General features: G+C 60.1%; 1 protein-coding gene and 1 pseudogene across 1 annotated transcript in view; both read left to right on the top strand.

The window, feature by feature from the left end:
• Positions 1-16080, top strand: part of HSF1 (heat shock transcription factor 1) — a 68876-nt gene that overhangs the window by 24239 nt on the left and 28557 nt on the right. The window lies entirely within an intron of this gene.
• LOC135578898 (5S ribosomal RNA) lies at positions 9685-9803 on the top strand (annotated as a pseudogene).

Raw genomic sequence — 16080 nt, 5'->3', positions numbered from 1 at the left:
CAGGAACACCCAGCTGAGGTGACACAGGAAGGTGTCCAGGGGGTTGGAATGTCTGCACAGAAGGAGACTCCACAACCCCCTGGGCAGCCTGGGCCAGGCTCTGCCACCCTCACCCCAACAAGTTGCTTCTCCTCTTCCAGTGGAACCTCCTGTGTTCCAGTTTGCACCCGTTGCCCCTTGTCCTGTCCCTGGTTGTCACCAGAAGAGCCTGGCTCCATCCTCCTGACACTGCCCCTTTCCATCTTGATCCCCAGCAATGAGTCCCCCCTCAGTGTCCTCTTGTCCAGCTCCAGAGCCCCAGCTCCCTCAGCCTTTCCTCACACGGGAGATGCTCCACTCCCTCCAGCATCTTGGTGGCTGCGCTGGACTCTCTGCAGCAGTTCCCTGTCCTGCTGGAACTGAGGGGCCACAGCTGGACACGATATTCCAGGTGTGGTCTCCCCAGGGCAGAGCAGAGGGGCAGGAGAACCTCTCTGACCTACTGACCCCCCCTTCTAACCCACCCCAGGTCCCATTGGCTTCCTGGCCACAAGGGCCAGTGCTGGCTCATGGTCACCCTGCTGTCCCCAGCACCCCCAGCTCCCTTTCCCCTACACTGCTCTCTAATAGGTCATTCCCCAACCTACACTGGAACCTGGGGTTGTTCTGCCCAGATTCAACACTCTACACTTTCCCTTGTTAAATCTCATCAGGTTATTCCCCGCCCAACTCTCCAGCCTGTCCAGGTCTCTGATGGCAGCACAGCTTCCAGTGTCACCACTCCTCCCAGCTTGGTGTCACCAGCAAACTTGCTGACAGTCACTCTATTCCCTCGTCTAAATCATTAATGAATATATTGAATAATATTGGCCCCAGCACTGCCCCCTGAGGCACTGCACTGGATACTGGCCTCAGCTGGACTCCGCACCATTGACTACCGCTCTCTGGCTTCTCTCCTTAAGCCAGTTTGCAACCCACCTCACTGCTCTATTGTCCAGACCAGCCCTCCTCAACTGAGCTGTGAGGATGCTGTGGGGACTGTGCTCTCCCGTCCTGCTGCCCCGCACACATCCCGTAACGTGTTGTAACGGCCGCTCTGTCCCGCAGGCTCATCGCTGCCCAGCATCGCATCGCTCACCCAAAACCTTCCCTAAATTCCTCGTGCTGGTGTTTGGGAAGCGTCTCTTTCCACTCTGCTGCACCTTCAGTGTTGCTTATCGGTGCTGAGGCTTTGCTAGAACCGTTCTTAACAGGCCAAGCTTAGCAAGTCTTGATATTCAAAGGGGCTGTGTAACTACATGCGTGATTTGCCAACAGCCAGGATGCTTCTGCTCACGAGATGTTTTGTGTTAAGAGCGTTACTGTTGGTATCTTTTATAGTATTTTAGAGCTGGGAAGGCGTCAGAAGGGCTGCAGGAGACGGGCAGGAGCCTGGGACTGGGTTTGCTCCATCTCCTTCTCCGGGAGCCGCTGCCGTCCCGGGCGTCCTCCTGCAAAGGGTGCTCATTAATTACCCCGGAGCCGGAGCCGGTGACTGACCCCGCGCTCCTGCCGTTTCGTTTGGCTTCCGTTCTGCTTCCTGAGCTTCTGAAGTGACTCAGCCCAGCCAAATGTTTTCCTCTGGGCTTTCTAACTTGGAGCTGTTGAGGTGTCGGAGCTGAGGATGGCAATTAAAGCTGGCGCTGGGGCCGCGCTGGCTCTCAGGTATAATTCCTGTATTCCTCTAACGTTTGTCCCCAGCGCCGGGTCCGCCGGTGTCTTTGTGTGATTCCTCGTCTCCCGTGAGCCGCGTGCGGCTCCGTAAGGCGAGCGGTTCGGTTTACTGGAGGTGCGGCCGCACACTTGGCTTTTCGGGCTGTTTTCTGGCGGATCAGGGATTTCTGTGCGGCCGTGGCGCTGTCCTGGGACGGCGCCGTGGCTGTTGTTAATATTACAACGTAACAAAACCAGCCTGAACGCCTGGGGAGCGGAGAACCCAACCAGCGCTCGAAACGGAGACGCTGGCTCTGGGTTTGGAAGTCTTTGTGCCCACAGGTTGTTTTGCGGGGAGGAAGGAGATCCCTGCCCTGCCTGTGCCCTGCCTGTAGCTGCCTGCGCCTGTAGCTGCCTGCGCCTGTAGCTGCCCACACCTGTGGCTGCCGGCGCCTGTAGCTGCCCACACCTGTGGCTGCCTGCGCCTGCCTGTACCTGCCATGCCTGTACCTGCCCTGCCTGTACCTGCCCTGCCTGCACCTGCCTGTACCTGCCCTGCCTGTACCCTGCCCTGCCTGCACCTGCCTGTACCTGCCTGTACCTGCCTGTACCCTGCCCTGCCTGCACCTGCCTGCGCCCTGCCCTGCCTGCACCTGCCTGTACCTGCCTGTACCTGCCCTGCCTGCACCCTGCCTGCACCTGCCCTGCCCTGCCTGTACCTGCCTGCACCCTGCCCGTACCTGCCTGCACCTGCCCTGCCCTGCCCGCACCTGCCTGCACCCTGCCCTGCCTGTACCTGCCTGCACCTGCCCTGCCCGTACCTGCCTGTACCTGCCCTGCCTGCACCTGCCCTGCCTGTACCTGCCTGTACCTGCCTGCACCTGCCCTGCCTGCACCTGCCCTGCCTGTACCTGCCCTGCCTGTACCTGCCTGCACCTGCCCTGCCTGTACCTGCCCTGCCTGCACCTGCCCTGCCTGCACCTGCCTGTACCTGCCTGTACCTGCCTGCACCTGCCCTGCCTGTACCTGCCTGCACCTGCCCTGCCTGTACCTGCCTGTACCTGCCTGTACCTGCCCTGCCTGTACCTGCCCTGCCTGTACCTGCCTGCACCTGCCCTGCCTGTACCTGCCTGTACCTGCCCTGCCTGTACCTGCCTGCACCTGCCCTGCCTGCTGCTGCACCCACAGCAGGATGAGGGTTCGGGGACCGTCCCGGTGGTTCCTCGGCTCCTCTCTGGCCCCGGGAGCCCCGGCGGACCCGTGAGTTTCATTCCAAGGAGGGTGTCGAAGGCCACGGTGTCCGCACCTCCTGCGGGGCTCAGCACCGTGCCGTGTCCTGCGGGGCTCAGCACCGTGCGGTGTCCTGCGGGGCTCAGCACCGTGCGGTGTCCTGCGGGGCTCAGCACCGTGCGGTGTCCTGCGGAGCTCAGCACCGTGCCGTGTCCTGCGGGGCTCAGCACTGTGCCGTGTCCTGCGGGGCTCAGCACCGTGCCGTGTCCTGGGGGCTCAGCACCGTGCGGTGTCCTGGGGGCTCAACACCGTGCCGTGTCCTGCGGGGCTCAGCACCGTGCGGTGTCCTGCGGGGCTCAGCACCGTGCCGTGTCCTGCGGGGCTCAGCACCGTGCGGTGTCCTGGGGGCTCAGCACCGTGCCGTGTCCTGCGGGGCTCAGCACCGTGCGGTGTCCTGCGGGGCTCAGCACCGTGCCGTGTCCTGCGGGGCTCAGCACCGTGCGGTGTCCTGCGGGGCTCAGCACCGTGCCGTGTCCTGCGGGGCTCAGCACCGTGCGGTGTCCTGGGGGCTCAGCACCGTGCCGTGTCCTGCGGGGCTCAGCACCGTGCGGTGTCCTGCGGGGCTCAGCACCGTGCGGTGTCCTGGGGGCTCAGCACCGTGCCGTGTCCTGCGGGGCTCAGCACCGTGCGGTGTCCTGCGGGGCTCAGCACCGTGCCGTGTCCTGCGGGGCTCAGCACCGTGCGGTGTCCTGGGGGCTCAGCACCGTGCCGTGTCCTGCGGGGCTCAGCACCGTGCCGTGTCCTGGGGGCTCAGCACCGTGCGGTGTCCTGCGGGGCTCAGCACCGTGCCGTGTCCTGCGGGGCTCAGCACCGTGCCGTGTCCTGCGGGTCTCGGTGCTGCCGGGGACGCCGCGAGCTCTTCCCCCCCCAAGGCCCCAGCACTTTTCCGAGGCCCCGGTCGCTCACTGAATCGAAAAGTTAACATTCCTCTGGACAAAACTAAATCTGAAGAGCCACAAGGATCTGGCCTTTCGCAGCACAATCCCTCTTCCCCAGAATTAGTTTACCGTCTGCAAACCGCCAGTAAATCATACCAAATCATTCTGACCCGTGCAGCTTGCTCGATGGTTTCAGGGTTCCAAAAGCAACATATATGTTATGGTTTGACGCTGACCTAAGGGGATAGAGTTTGCATTACAGCATTTGTTGAAAAGATTGAATCCATCAGCGTTAGGTGCGAGAAAAGCTGAGCTAGGCCGGAACGAGGCCAACGAGGTGATATCCAAGTTTAGTCACCGCGCTCCGAAAAGCCTCATTACCAGCAGCCCCCCCACCTTCGGGGAGCAAGGTGCTCTGCTTCAAACCCGCTTCAGACCCCCGGGGCTTTAGTCCTGGGCTTAGCATTAGGCAGAACTTTACAACCCTGGATCTCCCTTCACCTTTTCCTCAGCAGCCCCGCGAGCGCAAGTGGTTTGTTCTGCATGTCTGGCCTGGCCTGGAAAAACCAAAGCCTGGTCTGTGTAGCAAAGACGTCAGGTTTGTAAGGTGATCTGCTGGGAAGCGGCCGACCGGGTGTTTCCGGTGGTTCCCGCCGTGCTGTACGAGCCTGGCGGATCCCGAGTCCCGCTCGTGGTCCCGGAGCCGCGTTGGGAGCCAGGGACATGGTCCCGGAGCCGTGTTGGGAGCGGGGAACGTGGTCCCTGGACCCGCGTTGGGAGCGGGGGACGTGGTCCCGGAGCCACATTGGGAGCGGGGGACGTGGTCCCGGAGCCGCGCTGGGAGCGGGGGACGTGGTCCCGGAGCTGCGTTGGGAGTGGGGGACGTGGTCCCCTGAGCCACGTTGGGAGCGGGGGACGTGGTCCCTGGAGCCGCGTTGGGAGCTGGGGACGTGGTCCCGGAGCCGCGCTGAGAGCGGGGGACGTGGTCCCTGGAGCCGTGTTGGGAGCGGGGGACGTGGTCCCTGGAGCCGTGTTGGGAGCGGGGGACATGGTCCCGGAGCCACGTTGGGAGCGGGGGATGTGGTCCCTGGACCCGCGTTGGGAGCTGGGGACGTGGTCCCGGAGCCGCGTTGGGAGCTGGGGACGTGGTCCCGGAGCCACGTTGGGAGCGGGGGATGTGGTCCCTGGACCCGCGTTGGGAGCGGGGGACGTGGTCCCTGGAGCCGTGTTGGGAGCTGGGGACGTGGTCCCGGAGCCACGTTGGGAGCGGGGGATGTGGTCCCTGGACCCGCGTTGGGAGCTGGGGACGTGGTCCCGGAGCCGCGTTGGGAGCGGGGGACGTGGTCCCGGAGCCGCGTTGGGAGTGGGGGACGTGGTCCCCGGAGCTGCTTTGGGAGCGGGGGACGTGGTCCCCGGAGCTGCTTTGGGAGCGGGGGACGTGGTCCCTGGAGCTGCGTTGGGAGCAGGTGACGTGGTCCCGGAGCCGCGTTTGCAGCAGCTCACTCACCATGGGCCTTGGAACCGGGTTTAACTTTGCGTGTTTTATACACCCGTCTGTTTACGGGCAAAGTTGGAAATAGGCCCCAGTAGTGAGCGAGGGACCAGGGCTGTGCTGCTGGCCGGTTGTCTGTCTGTCTGCCACCCAGCCCTGGCTGTATGTCATTCACCCCTGGCTGTCTGTCACCCAGCCCTGGCTGTCTGTCTGCCACCCAACACTGTGTGTCTGCCACCCAGCCCTGTCTGTCCGTCTTTCTGCCACCCAGCCCTGTCCGTCTGCACGTGCACTTGCTCAGGACACATCCCTCGTGCAGCAGGTGAAATACACTCAACCTGAGGCTTTTTCCCAATGTGTTTCCCCTTCTCCTCCGCACCGTGCGCCCGCGTTGCTGCTGGCAGCGGGAGGACGTGCCGGGGAAGATCCCGCGCGTGGAGGGGGACAGAGGTGGCTGCGAAGGGGCCTCATCCTGCCCAAAACCTCACAGCTGCCAGGGGAGCCGTTGGGCCGGCTCGCTGTGGTTTGGCTGCTTTGGTCACGGCGCAAAGCCACGTGCATGTTTCCTCCACGTCCCGCGGGCAAAGGAAAGTCAAACTCAGCTGTCGACAAACAAACGCGGCTGAGCCTGTGCCGTCCGCACCCAGACCGTTACCAAAAGAGTCTTGTGGCGGCAGTAGTGATCCGCGTTGAGCCCGCTGGAGTCGGGCGGGATGGGGGAGCATCCTGTCCTCAGGGGCCTCGTCCCGGTGCAGCTGAGCAGCCACGACGTCGCTCTGCATTGAAAGAGCCTTTTCCTTTGTGCGGCGGGTCGGGGCGGGCAGCTGGCCCGCGTCTGCGTGTCCCCGCGCCCTCCGCCGCGCTGCCCCCGCTTAGTCGCTGCCTGCTTCCTCCTGAAAGAAATGGCTTTAGGATTAATTACAGCCCTGTTGACGAGAATCTCTGTCGAGGCGTTTCGGCGGGGGCTCCACGTCTCAGTTCGCTGGTGCTCGTCAGGAAATAACAGATGACGATTTTTACTTCGTTGCTGAGTTTCCTTTTCAAAATAGGTGGGAATGCAGCGAGCGGAGTTAAGTGGGGACGTGCTCCTGGTTTTGGGTGTGAGACATCAGCGTCAGGGTTCTTGAGCGGAGATCTGGAAGGCCAGCGGTGTCGGGGGCGCAGCAGAGGGACCCCACACATGGGGGTCACGGGAGCTTGGGAGCACAAGTGTGATGGAGACTGAGGGAGCTGGGGGTTCAGCTGGAGAACAGGAGCTGAGGGGAGACCTTCTGATCTCTGAACTGCCTGAAAGGAGCTTGGAGCCAGGGGGGTCGGGCTCTGCTCCCCAGGAACAAGCGCCAGGAGCAGAGGAAACGGCCTCAAGTCGCCCAGGGGAGGTTGAGGTTGGATGTGGGAACAATTTCTTCCCCAAAGGGCTGTGGGGCATTGAACAGGCTGCCCAGGGCAGTGCTGGAGTCACCAGCCCTGGAGGGCTGGACAGACGGACACGAGGTTCTCAGGACAGGTGTTGGTATATGCTTGGGCTCCATGATCTGGATGGTCTTTTCCACCCAAAATGATTCGGTGGTTCTACTCTGCTAATGGACCTTCCTTCATCCCGTTTCATGTAATCCAAGGGAACAGTCGCCTCTGGCTTTCGGCCGTTGCTGGGCTGTGCGTGGAGGAAGGACCCTCAGGCGCCAGCGGTGGAGGTGACAGTGACAGGCTGCCCCACCAGCTACTCTTTTCGCTTTGGGTAGTAACCGTATTAAAACTGGAGCATCTGCCCCTTCGGAAAGGAGGTGGCGAGAGCGTTTGCGGTGGAAGGGGAACGCGGCTCCTGGAACTCAGTTCCCATGAAGCGTCATTTTATGGAAGGAGAAGTCCCTGTTGGTGTGAGCCAGGCTCCTTCTGCCTTCGTTTGATTCCTTCTCCTTATCAAACAGGCAACGACCAGCAAGTGTTTGTTCAACAATTTTGCCACCCGTGATGTTGTAGACGTGTCTCGTGCAGTCTGAAGAGCCGCACTGTGGGATCTCATTCCCCACATGGAAAGTTCTGTTGCCTTTTGCAGTCGAGAATGAACCGTACCCGGTGTTGAGGGTGCGGGCGCTCGAGAATGAACCGTACCCGGTGTTGAGGGTTCGGGCGCTCGAGAATGAACCGTACCCGGTGTTGAGGGTGCGGGCGCTCGAGAATGAACCGTACCCGGTGCTCAGGGTGCAGGCGCTCGAGAATGAACCGTACCCAGTGTTGAGGGTGCGGGCGCTCGAGAATGAACCGTACCCAGTGTTGAGGGTGCGGGCGCTCGAGAATGAACCGTACCCGGTGCTCAGGGTGTGGGTGGTCGAGAATGAACCGTACCCGGTGTTGAGGGTGCGGGCGCTCGAGAATGAACCGTACCCGGTGCTCAGGGTGCGGGTGCTCGAGAATGAACCGTACCCGGTGCTCAGGGTGCGGGCGCTCGAGAATGAACCGTACCCGGTGTTGAGGGTGCGGGCGCTCGAGAATGAACCGTACCCGGTGCTCAGGGTGCAGGTGGTCAAGAATGAACCGTACCTGGCGTTCAGGGTGCGGGCGCTCGAGAATGAACCGTACCCGGTGTTGAAGGTGCGGGCGCTCGAGAATGAACCGTACCCGGTGCTCAGGGTGCGGGCGCTCGAGAATGAACCGTACCCGGTGCTCAGGGTGCGGGTGCTCAAGAATGAACCGTACCCGGGGCTCAGGGTGCGGGCGCTCGAGAATGAACCGTACCCGGTGCTCAGGGTGTGGGCGCTCGAGAATGAACCGTACCCGGTGTTGAGGGTGCGGGCGCTTGAGAATGAACTGTACCCGGTGCTCAAGGTGCGGGCGGTCGGAAATGAACCGTACCCGGTGTTGAGGGTGCGGGCGCTCGAGAATGAACCGTACCCGGTGCTCAGGGTGCAGGTGGTCAAGAATGAACCGTACCTGGCGTTCAGGGTGCGGGCGCTCGAGAATGAACCATACCCGGTGTTGAGGGTGCGGGCGCTCGAGAATGAACCGTACCCGGTGCTCAGGGCGCGGGCGCCTTCTGAATCTCTCCAACATTATTTTGGTGTTCCGTATACCACAGGAAGATTTTTCGGGATGAGAACAATCAGCTATTGGGATGATGTCCCCGGGGCAGCGGTGGCTTCCCCAAAGCTGGACACGCTGAAGGTTCAGCTGGACAGGGCGCTGGGCCAGCTTAGCTAGACCAGGCTTTGCCAAGAAAGGTTGGAGCAGGTGATCCTTGAGGTCTCTTCCAACATGGGATTCGATGATTGTCTGTGCATAATTGTTTCCCAGAGCCTCAAAGGAAGGGGATACCAGTGTGTCCGGGCACGGCCGCGGTGCTGCCGCGGGAGGGGCCGTGTTCCCGCGGCGCCGTTTGGCTGTCCCTCATTCTCCATCTTTCCGCTGGTGCGCTGTTGGCCGAGCTCCGGCTCTCCCAGCCGCGCTGAGACTGTGGTCTGCGCTTTTATGACCTCTAAATTGGACAATTGTAATGTGTTGTTTTACGGCCTTCCTGCGCAAAGGTTGCGCCGGCTCCAGCTGTTCGGGGACCGCGGCCAAAACGCTTTCCTACCGTGGCCTCCGCATGTCGGCTGGTCCCGGGGGCCCCGCGCTGGCTCCGGCTCAAACATCAGCTTGATCTTAACATCGCTTTGATGGCTTATAATGCTGAGTGTAATAGGGGATCTGTGCGTTTTGTCTACACTGCTGCTTTTTATGAGCTTTAGTCACTGCTTGAGATCATCTGAAGTCGGTTTTATTGGTCGTTCCAAAGCAGAGGTTAAAGACCTGTGGAATACTCATTTTTCAGGGCAGCGATCTCAATCTGAAATTAATTACCGCCACAGGCTGGCGTTAAAATAACCCAGCGCAACTGGCATCTCTGGAGCCTGGTTTGCAGGTGAGCTGCTGTCCAGCTGGTTGTGATGATGGTGGTGGCGGGGTGTTCTCCTTTCCCCACGCTCTCCTCTCTGGCGGCACCTGCAGAACTTGCACATCTTCCCATTTCGCACCGTCGCTCCCGTTGCCCAGCGTGTCCTGTTCTCTGTGCCCCGTCTACACTGGTCTTTCTTAGGTTATTCTGGAGGAACCAGGTTACAGTATAAGTTGGGGAATGAGCTATTAGAGAGCAGTGTAGGGGAAAGGGAGCTGGGGGTCCTGGGGACAGCAGGGTGACCATGAGCCAGCACTGGGCCCTTGTGGCCAGGAAGCCAATGGGACCTGGGGTGGGTTAGAAGGGGTGGTCAGTAGGTCAGAGAGGTTCTCCTGCCCCTCTGCTCTGCCCTTGAAAAAAGGGTTTAGTTCAGATACCATCAGGATATACTTTGGGAACATATACATACATACGTATATGATATATACAGCCATACCACCCTGAGAACAGCTGATCTCATCTGATGTGGGAAGCTAAGCAGGGTCGGGCCCGGTCAGTACTTGGATGGGAGACCAGGTGGGAACAGCGGGTGCTGTGGGCTGAGCCAGCACTGGCCCTTGTGGCCAGGAAGCCAATGGTACCTGGGGTGGGTTAGAAGGGGGTGGTCAGTAGGTCAGAGAGGTTCTCCTGCCCCTCTGCTCTGCCCTGGGGAGACCACACCTGGAATATTGTGTCCAGCTGTGGCCCCTCAGTTCCAGCAGGACAGGGAACTGCTGGAGAGAGTCCAGCGCAGCCACCGAGATGCTGGAGGGAGTGGAGCATCTCCCGTGTGAGGAAAGGCTGAGGGAGCTGGGGCTCTGGAGCTGGACAAGAGGACACTGAGGGGGGACTCATTGCTGGGGATCAGTATGGAAAGGGGGAGTGTCAGGAGGATGGAGCCAGGCTCTTCTGGTGACAACCAGGGACAGGACAAGGGGCAATGGGTGCAAACTGGAACACAGGAGGTTCCACTGCAAGAGGAGAAGCAACTTGTTGGGGTGAGGGTGGCAGAGCCTGGCCCAGGCTGCCCAGGGGGTTGTGGAGTCTCCTTCTGTGCAGACATTCCAACCCCCTGGACACCTTCCTGTGTCACCTCAGCTGGGTGTTCCTGCTCCATGGGGGGTTGCACTGGATGAGCTTTGAGGGCCCTTCACCCCCTAATCCTGGGATGCTGTGAACCAAACCATGTTTGTTTCCTCTCTCCATACACCCCTGAAATAGTTCAGGAAAACGTATTGAATGTAGCAGATTCCACTGGTTCATCGGGAGGAGGACGAATGGTGCGGCGCCAAACGGAATTGCTTTTGATGCTGGATTGACATCCCTATTTCTCTCATAATGTGCGAGCGGGTGTTGCCGTGATGTGGCTGAAGCTCAGTGCTTGTCTCACGTTATATACTCAGGTCCCAAGCGCAGCTTAACCCTGCGCTCAGGACTGAGGGGAGCCCTGGCGCTCGCAGGTCGGCTCGGCGTGAGCTGCTTTCGTGCACCGGTTCTTTACCGAAGCCTCCCGTGGTGTGGGAGCCGCTCTGCTCGTCGTTCAGCCCAGATGATGTGTCAGCGTCCCGAGATAACGAGCTTTTTAATTGACCTGCGGGTTTATTTGGCCAGACGGTTCACATTTAGTGACGCTAAAGAATGTCTCTTGTTGTATGAACCGGTGCTGCCCGAGCGTTCTGAACTTAAAATTGTTTTAGAAGGTGATTTAATGCCGCTGGGTCCATCCCCCAGGTTTAGGGAGCAGGTGACTGCTTTTTGAGGTGACGTTTCGCACTAAAACCCCATTTCTGCAGCTCCAGAGACCTGTGGTGTGTTCTCCCAGAGCAACGTTCCTCTGCTGGAGCTTCTCTGCTCCATTGGCGACCAGTTCCAGAGGTGTCCGGGCCAGCCCTGTTCCCAGCCGTCCTGAGCGCTTCGCAGAGCTCTTTCCACGTGTTCTGCTTGGAAATGGAGATGAAATCCTCGCCGGGCACTGCTTGGCGCCATTGCTCTGCAGCAGAAGGCTCCGTGGCTTGCTTGGAGCAAGCGAAGGGGTCAGCAGCGCTCGGGAGCCGTGACCCGTAAATCCCGCTCTGCTGCGGTAAAAGGTGCTACGGGTACCCACGGAAAGCGAAACCGGGTGAGGAAATCAGTATAAAAGTCAGGGAAATCGCTGTTATTGGCAAGGTCGGACTTTCCTCTAAGCTCAGGTTGTCTTGCTCCCTCCTCATGCTGCTGAAAAGCAACCAAAAGTGTGGGTTTGTGCCTGGCTCATGGGGCAGCTGGTGGCAGGGCTCAGAACCAAACCTTTCCCTGCCCATCAGGTGCGTTACGTTACGTGTTTTGAGAAGCGCTTCTCTTTTGCCGTCCCGCTCCGTGCTGCCGGTGCCACCGGCGTGTTCGCGCTCCACCGCCTGGGCTCACCGTGGGAGGAGAGGAGAGCGCGAGCCCCGGCCGGTCAGCAGAATGTGTTCCGTCATTCACCATTAATCGTTAATATTCCGTATTCCGGAGCCGTTTCCAGGCTCTAAAGCAAGAGCCATTTACGGCTAATTCACCCTGTTCCAAGAGGGAATCCCCCCACGTTGGACCTGCTGGAGGGTGCGGATCCCGGGCACTCGAGCCAGGACTCAGATCGCTTTGTTAGTCGGGTAGCGCGTTGAGTGCAGAGTAAGACAGAGCTGCTCCCGCCACTGCACGACTGGTGTTACTGGGAATGGACACCGGCAGCGACTGGTGTTACTGGGAATGGACACCGGCAGCGACTGGTGTTACTGGGAATGGACAGTGGGAATGACTGGTGTTACTGGGAATGGACACCGGCAGTGACTGGTGTTACTGGGAATGGACACCGGCAGTGACTGGTGTTACTGGGAATGGACACCGGCAGTGACTGGTGTTACTGGGAATGGACACCGGCAGTGACTGGTGTTACTGGGAATGGACACCGGCAGTGACTGGTGTTACTGGGAATGGACACCGGCAGTGACTGGTGTTACTGGGAATGGACACCTGCAGTGACTGGTGTTACTGGGAATGGACACCGGCAGTGACTGGTGTTACTGGGAATGGACACCGGCAGTGACTGGTGTTACTGGGAATGGACAGCGGCGCTGGGAGCCCCGTCCTGCCCATGGCGGTCTCTGCCGGGATGGTTGGGCTGCCCCAAGCTCTGTCGCTGACCTTGGACATGCCGCGTTCCCCAGGACACACCAGCCCCGCGGACACTGGAACGTGGCCCTTGGTTCACCTGCTTGTCCGGGTGTCAGGGCGGCAGGACAGTCCCCAGAGCCCGCGGGTGGCACCGAGTGTTGATCTTCAAACAAGAGCCTAAATCCCAGAATCACAGGATGTCAGGGGGTGAAGGGCCCTCAAAGCTCATCCAGCGCAACCCCCGGAGCAGGAACACCCAGCTGAGGTGACACAGGAAGGTGTCCAGGGGGTTGGAATGTCTGCACAGAAGGAGACTCCACAACCCCCTGGGCAGCCTGGGCCAGGCTCTGCCACCCTCACCCCAACAAGTTGCTTCTCCTCTTGCAGTGGAACCTCCTGTGTTCCAGTTTGCACCCATTGCCCCTTGTCCTGTCCCTGGTTGTCACCAGAAGAGCCTGGCTCCATCCTCCTGACACTGCCCCTTTCCATCTTGATCCCCAGCAATGAGTCCCCCTCAGTGTCCTCTTGTCCAGCTCCAGAGCCCCAGCTCCCTCAGCCTTTCCTCACACGGGAGATGCTCCACTCCCTCCAGCATCTTGGTGGCACTGAACGTTCATTTGAGCAGAGGGACAGTTTGCAAGACACCGCGAGAAGGGTCCAAGTCAGGATTTAACTGCAAACAAGAGTCATACAGATGCAGAGTAAGGACTTAAAAGGTGACAAGGTGTCAAGTCGTTGAATAGTTTGCATTGGAAGGGATTACAGTGGCGTGCAGGTTCCTCAGGAGGGGAGCCCTGGTGACAGTGACAGCGCCAGGGAACGGCAGGAGCTGTGCCGGGGGGGTCAGTGGGACACGAGGAAAAGGTTCTTCCCCAGAGGTGCTGGACACTGAACAGGCTCCCAGGGAGGGGTCACGGCCCAACCTGACAGTGTTCAACAAGAGACTGGACACCGTCCTCAGACACACGGGGTGACCTGTGGGGTGTGCTGGGCAGGGACAGGAGCTGGAACCGACGATCCCGTAGGTCCCTCCAGCTCAGGACACTATGATTCCAAAGTCATCCAGTCCAAACCACATCTCCTGCTCCTGCAGTTTGGGACGCTGCCGTTCCAGATGCGCCGTGCGCTGCTGTCCATCGCATCCTCTGCCCCCTCGGCACAGGTGATGCCCAGCACTTAATGCTCCTCGCTAGATGTGTTGTTCTTTGTGTGATTTTCCTGTCCCGTGACTCCTGGGACGCGGCAGCGGAGCTCTGCATCTTAATGACGCCGTGTCTGGAGAAGCGCGGCCCTTTGTTCGCGGCGGACGTGCCAGCTGCTGGCTTCAGCTGATATCCCCGGCCTCGAGTCAGGAGGGAGAGGGAACAGTTGCTGCCTGTTCGCCTCCGCTTTGTCCTTTGATTCCGCTGCTCTGGGCCGCCGGGGCGCTGTTTTACAGAGCCGCTCGGTTGCCGTGTCGCGGTCGTCTCGGCGCAGCTCCCCTCAGCTCCGGCCGGCGCTTTCAGCCGCGCTGCTTCGTGTTGCCCAGGGAATCTTCATCTGGCCCAGCGTATTGCTCTTATCCCGTATTGTACTGGCCCCGGTGTGGCCAGCGGGACAGCGCAGTGACCGTCCCTGTGCTGGGCACTGCGGGGGCCAAACCGCGGACCCTGGGGGCAGCTCTGGCCCCTCAGTTTAGGGATCAAAATGGCGGCCCCAGGGGTGGCGGGATCACCTCAGCGCACAAAATGGCGGCCCCAGGCGCGGCGGGATCACCTCAGCGCACAAAATGGCGGCCCCAGGGGTGGTGGGATCACCTCAGTGTACAAAATGGCGGCCCCAGGGGTGAGGGGATCACCTCAGCACACAAAATGGCGGCCCCAGGGGTGGTGGGATCACCTCAGCGCACAAAATGGCAGCCCCAGGGGCGGCGGGATCACCTCAGCGCACAAAATGGCGGCCTCAGGGGTGGCGGGATCACCTCAGCACACAAAATGGCGGCCTCAGGGGTGGCGGGATCACCTCAGCGCACAAAATGGCGGCCCCAGGGGCGGTGGGATCACCTCATGCCAAGAAACCCTTGAGGTGCTGGAGCGAGTGGAGAGAAGGGAGCGGAGCTGGTGAGGGGCTGGAGCACAAGTGTGATGGAGACTGAGGGAGCTGGGGGTTCAGCTGGAGAACAGGAGCTGAGGGGAGACCTTCTGATCTCTGAACTGCCTGAAAGGAGCTTGGAGCCAGGGGGGTCGGGCTCTGCTCCCCAGGAACAAGCGCCAGGAGCAGAGGAAACGGCCTCAAGTTGCCCAGGGGAGGTTGAGGTTGGATGTGGGAACAATTTCTTCCCCAAAGGGCTGTGGGGCATTGAACAGGCTGCCCATGGCAGTGCTGGAGTCACCAGCCCTGGAGGGCTGGACAGACGGACACGAGGTTCTCAGGACAGGGGGCAGGGACAGGGTGGGTTATGGTTGCATCAATGACCTTAAATGTCTCTTCCAACCACAGTGATTCTGTGATTTTTCCTGCTATAGCACACACAGTCACCCTCCTTCCTGCCCGTGTTGTGATCAGGGTGGGGTGATGGTGACACAAGGAGCAGGGGACAGCTCCGGTGTCACTCTCACAGCCCGGATCCGCTCTCAGTTCATCCTGATAGACGTTTCCACCACATAAAGTGTATCTGGCAGGGACAGCATCACCCGCGGCGCTTCCCTCTGTGAAAATGCAGCTTGCACAAAGCCGCCTCCGACATTTTGGTGACACCGTAGCATCCATGACCCTAAACCTTGCCCTGGACCTGCTGCGCGGTCCCACAACCTGCCCAACAAACGGCGTTGTGCGATCGGTTTGGTTCTTTTTCCGAGCAAATACGGATGTAGCAAGACCCTGCAGATCCTGATTGGTTTGCTTGATCAAAATCCAGTTTTATTTCCTATACACTGTTGGTTAAGGCCCAGGACATCTCATTGCTGCCGCTATGGAGGACGCGGCTGCTCGCTGCTGCGCCACTGCTGAATAAATCTGGAGAGCCTTGTGAAAGGAGGTGATAATATTATAGGAGATAAAAATATTGCGGGAGATAGAATTATTGCAGGAGATAAAATTATTGCAGGACACAGAAGAGCTCAGATCCAAACTGTGTGGGCACCACGTGCGTTCATGCACCGTCACAACAAGCCGCCGTTAAAAATTGTGTTTTCTAGCACGCGTCTCTGGGGTTCAATGGGGTTCAAGCCCCCAAAGGAGGGTGTTTAAAGTCCGGAGGGTTCGTTCTGTATGTGTGTGTGGCACAGGGCTGAGCGGTTTGTGTTCAAACACGAGGGGGGACAACTCCATCCTCTCCAGAGCTGTTTCTCAAAGCCCGGCTTTGGGAAAGCTTGCGCGGCTGCGTTTTCTTGATGTCGCGGAACAGCGGGGTAAATAACCGCAGCCGTTGATTTGCAGGCTCGCTGGCTGGCAAGTCAAGCGCGGCCTTTCCCCGCGGCCCTTCGATCTGAGCGCGCCGATCCGGTGATTAAAGCCCTTTGCCAGGGCTGCTCGTCAGGCGGGACGGCCGTTCCGTTCCTCCTGAGGACCGGGGGGGGGCGGCCGGTGATAAATGAGCGTCTGTCCTGGCGGCGGGAGATAACAAATGGCGCTGCGCCGCTTTCCTCCCCCCGCAGCGCCGGCTCCGCCGCACACGGCACACACCACGTTTATCTGGGGGTCCCGGCGCACCCCGAGCGCCCGGCGCT

The sequence above is a fragment of the Columba livia genome, chromosome 2 (genome assembly GCF_036013475.1).
Source record: "Columba livia isolate bColLiv1 breed racing homer chromosome 2, bColLiv1.pat.W.v2, whole genome shotgun sequence".
NCBI classification, from domain to species: Eukaryota; Metazoa; Chordata; class Aves; order Columbiformes; family Columbidae; genus Columba; species Columba livia.
This window is presented reverse-complemented; position numbering and strand designations above follow the sequence as displayed.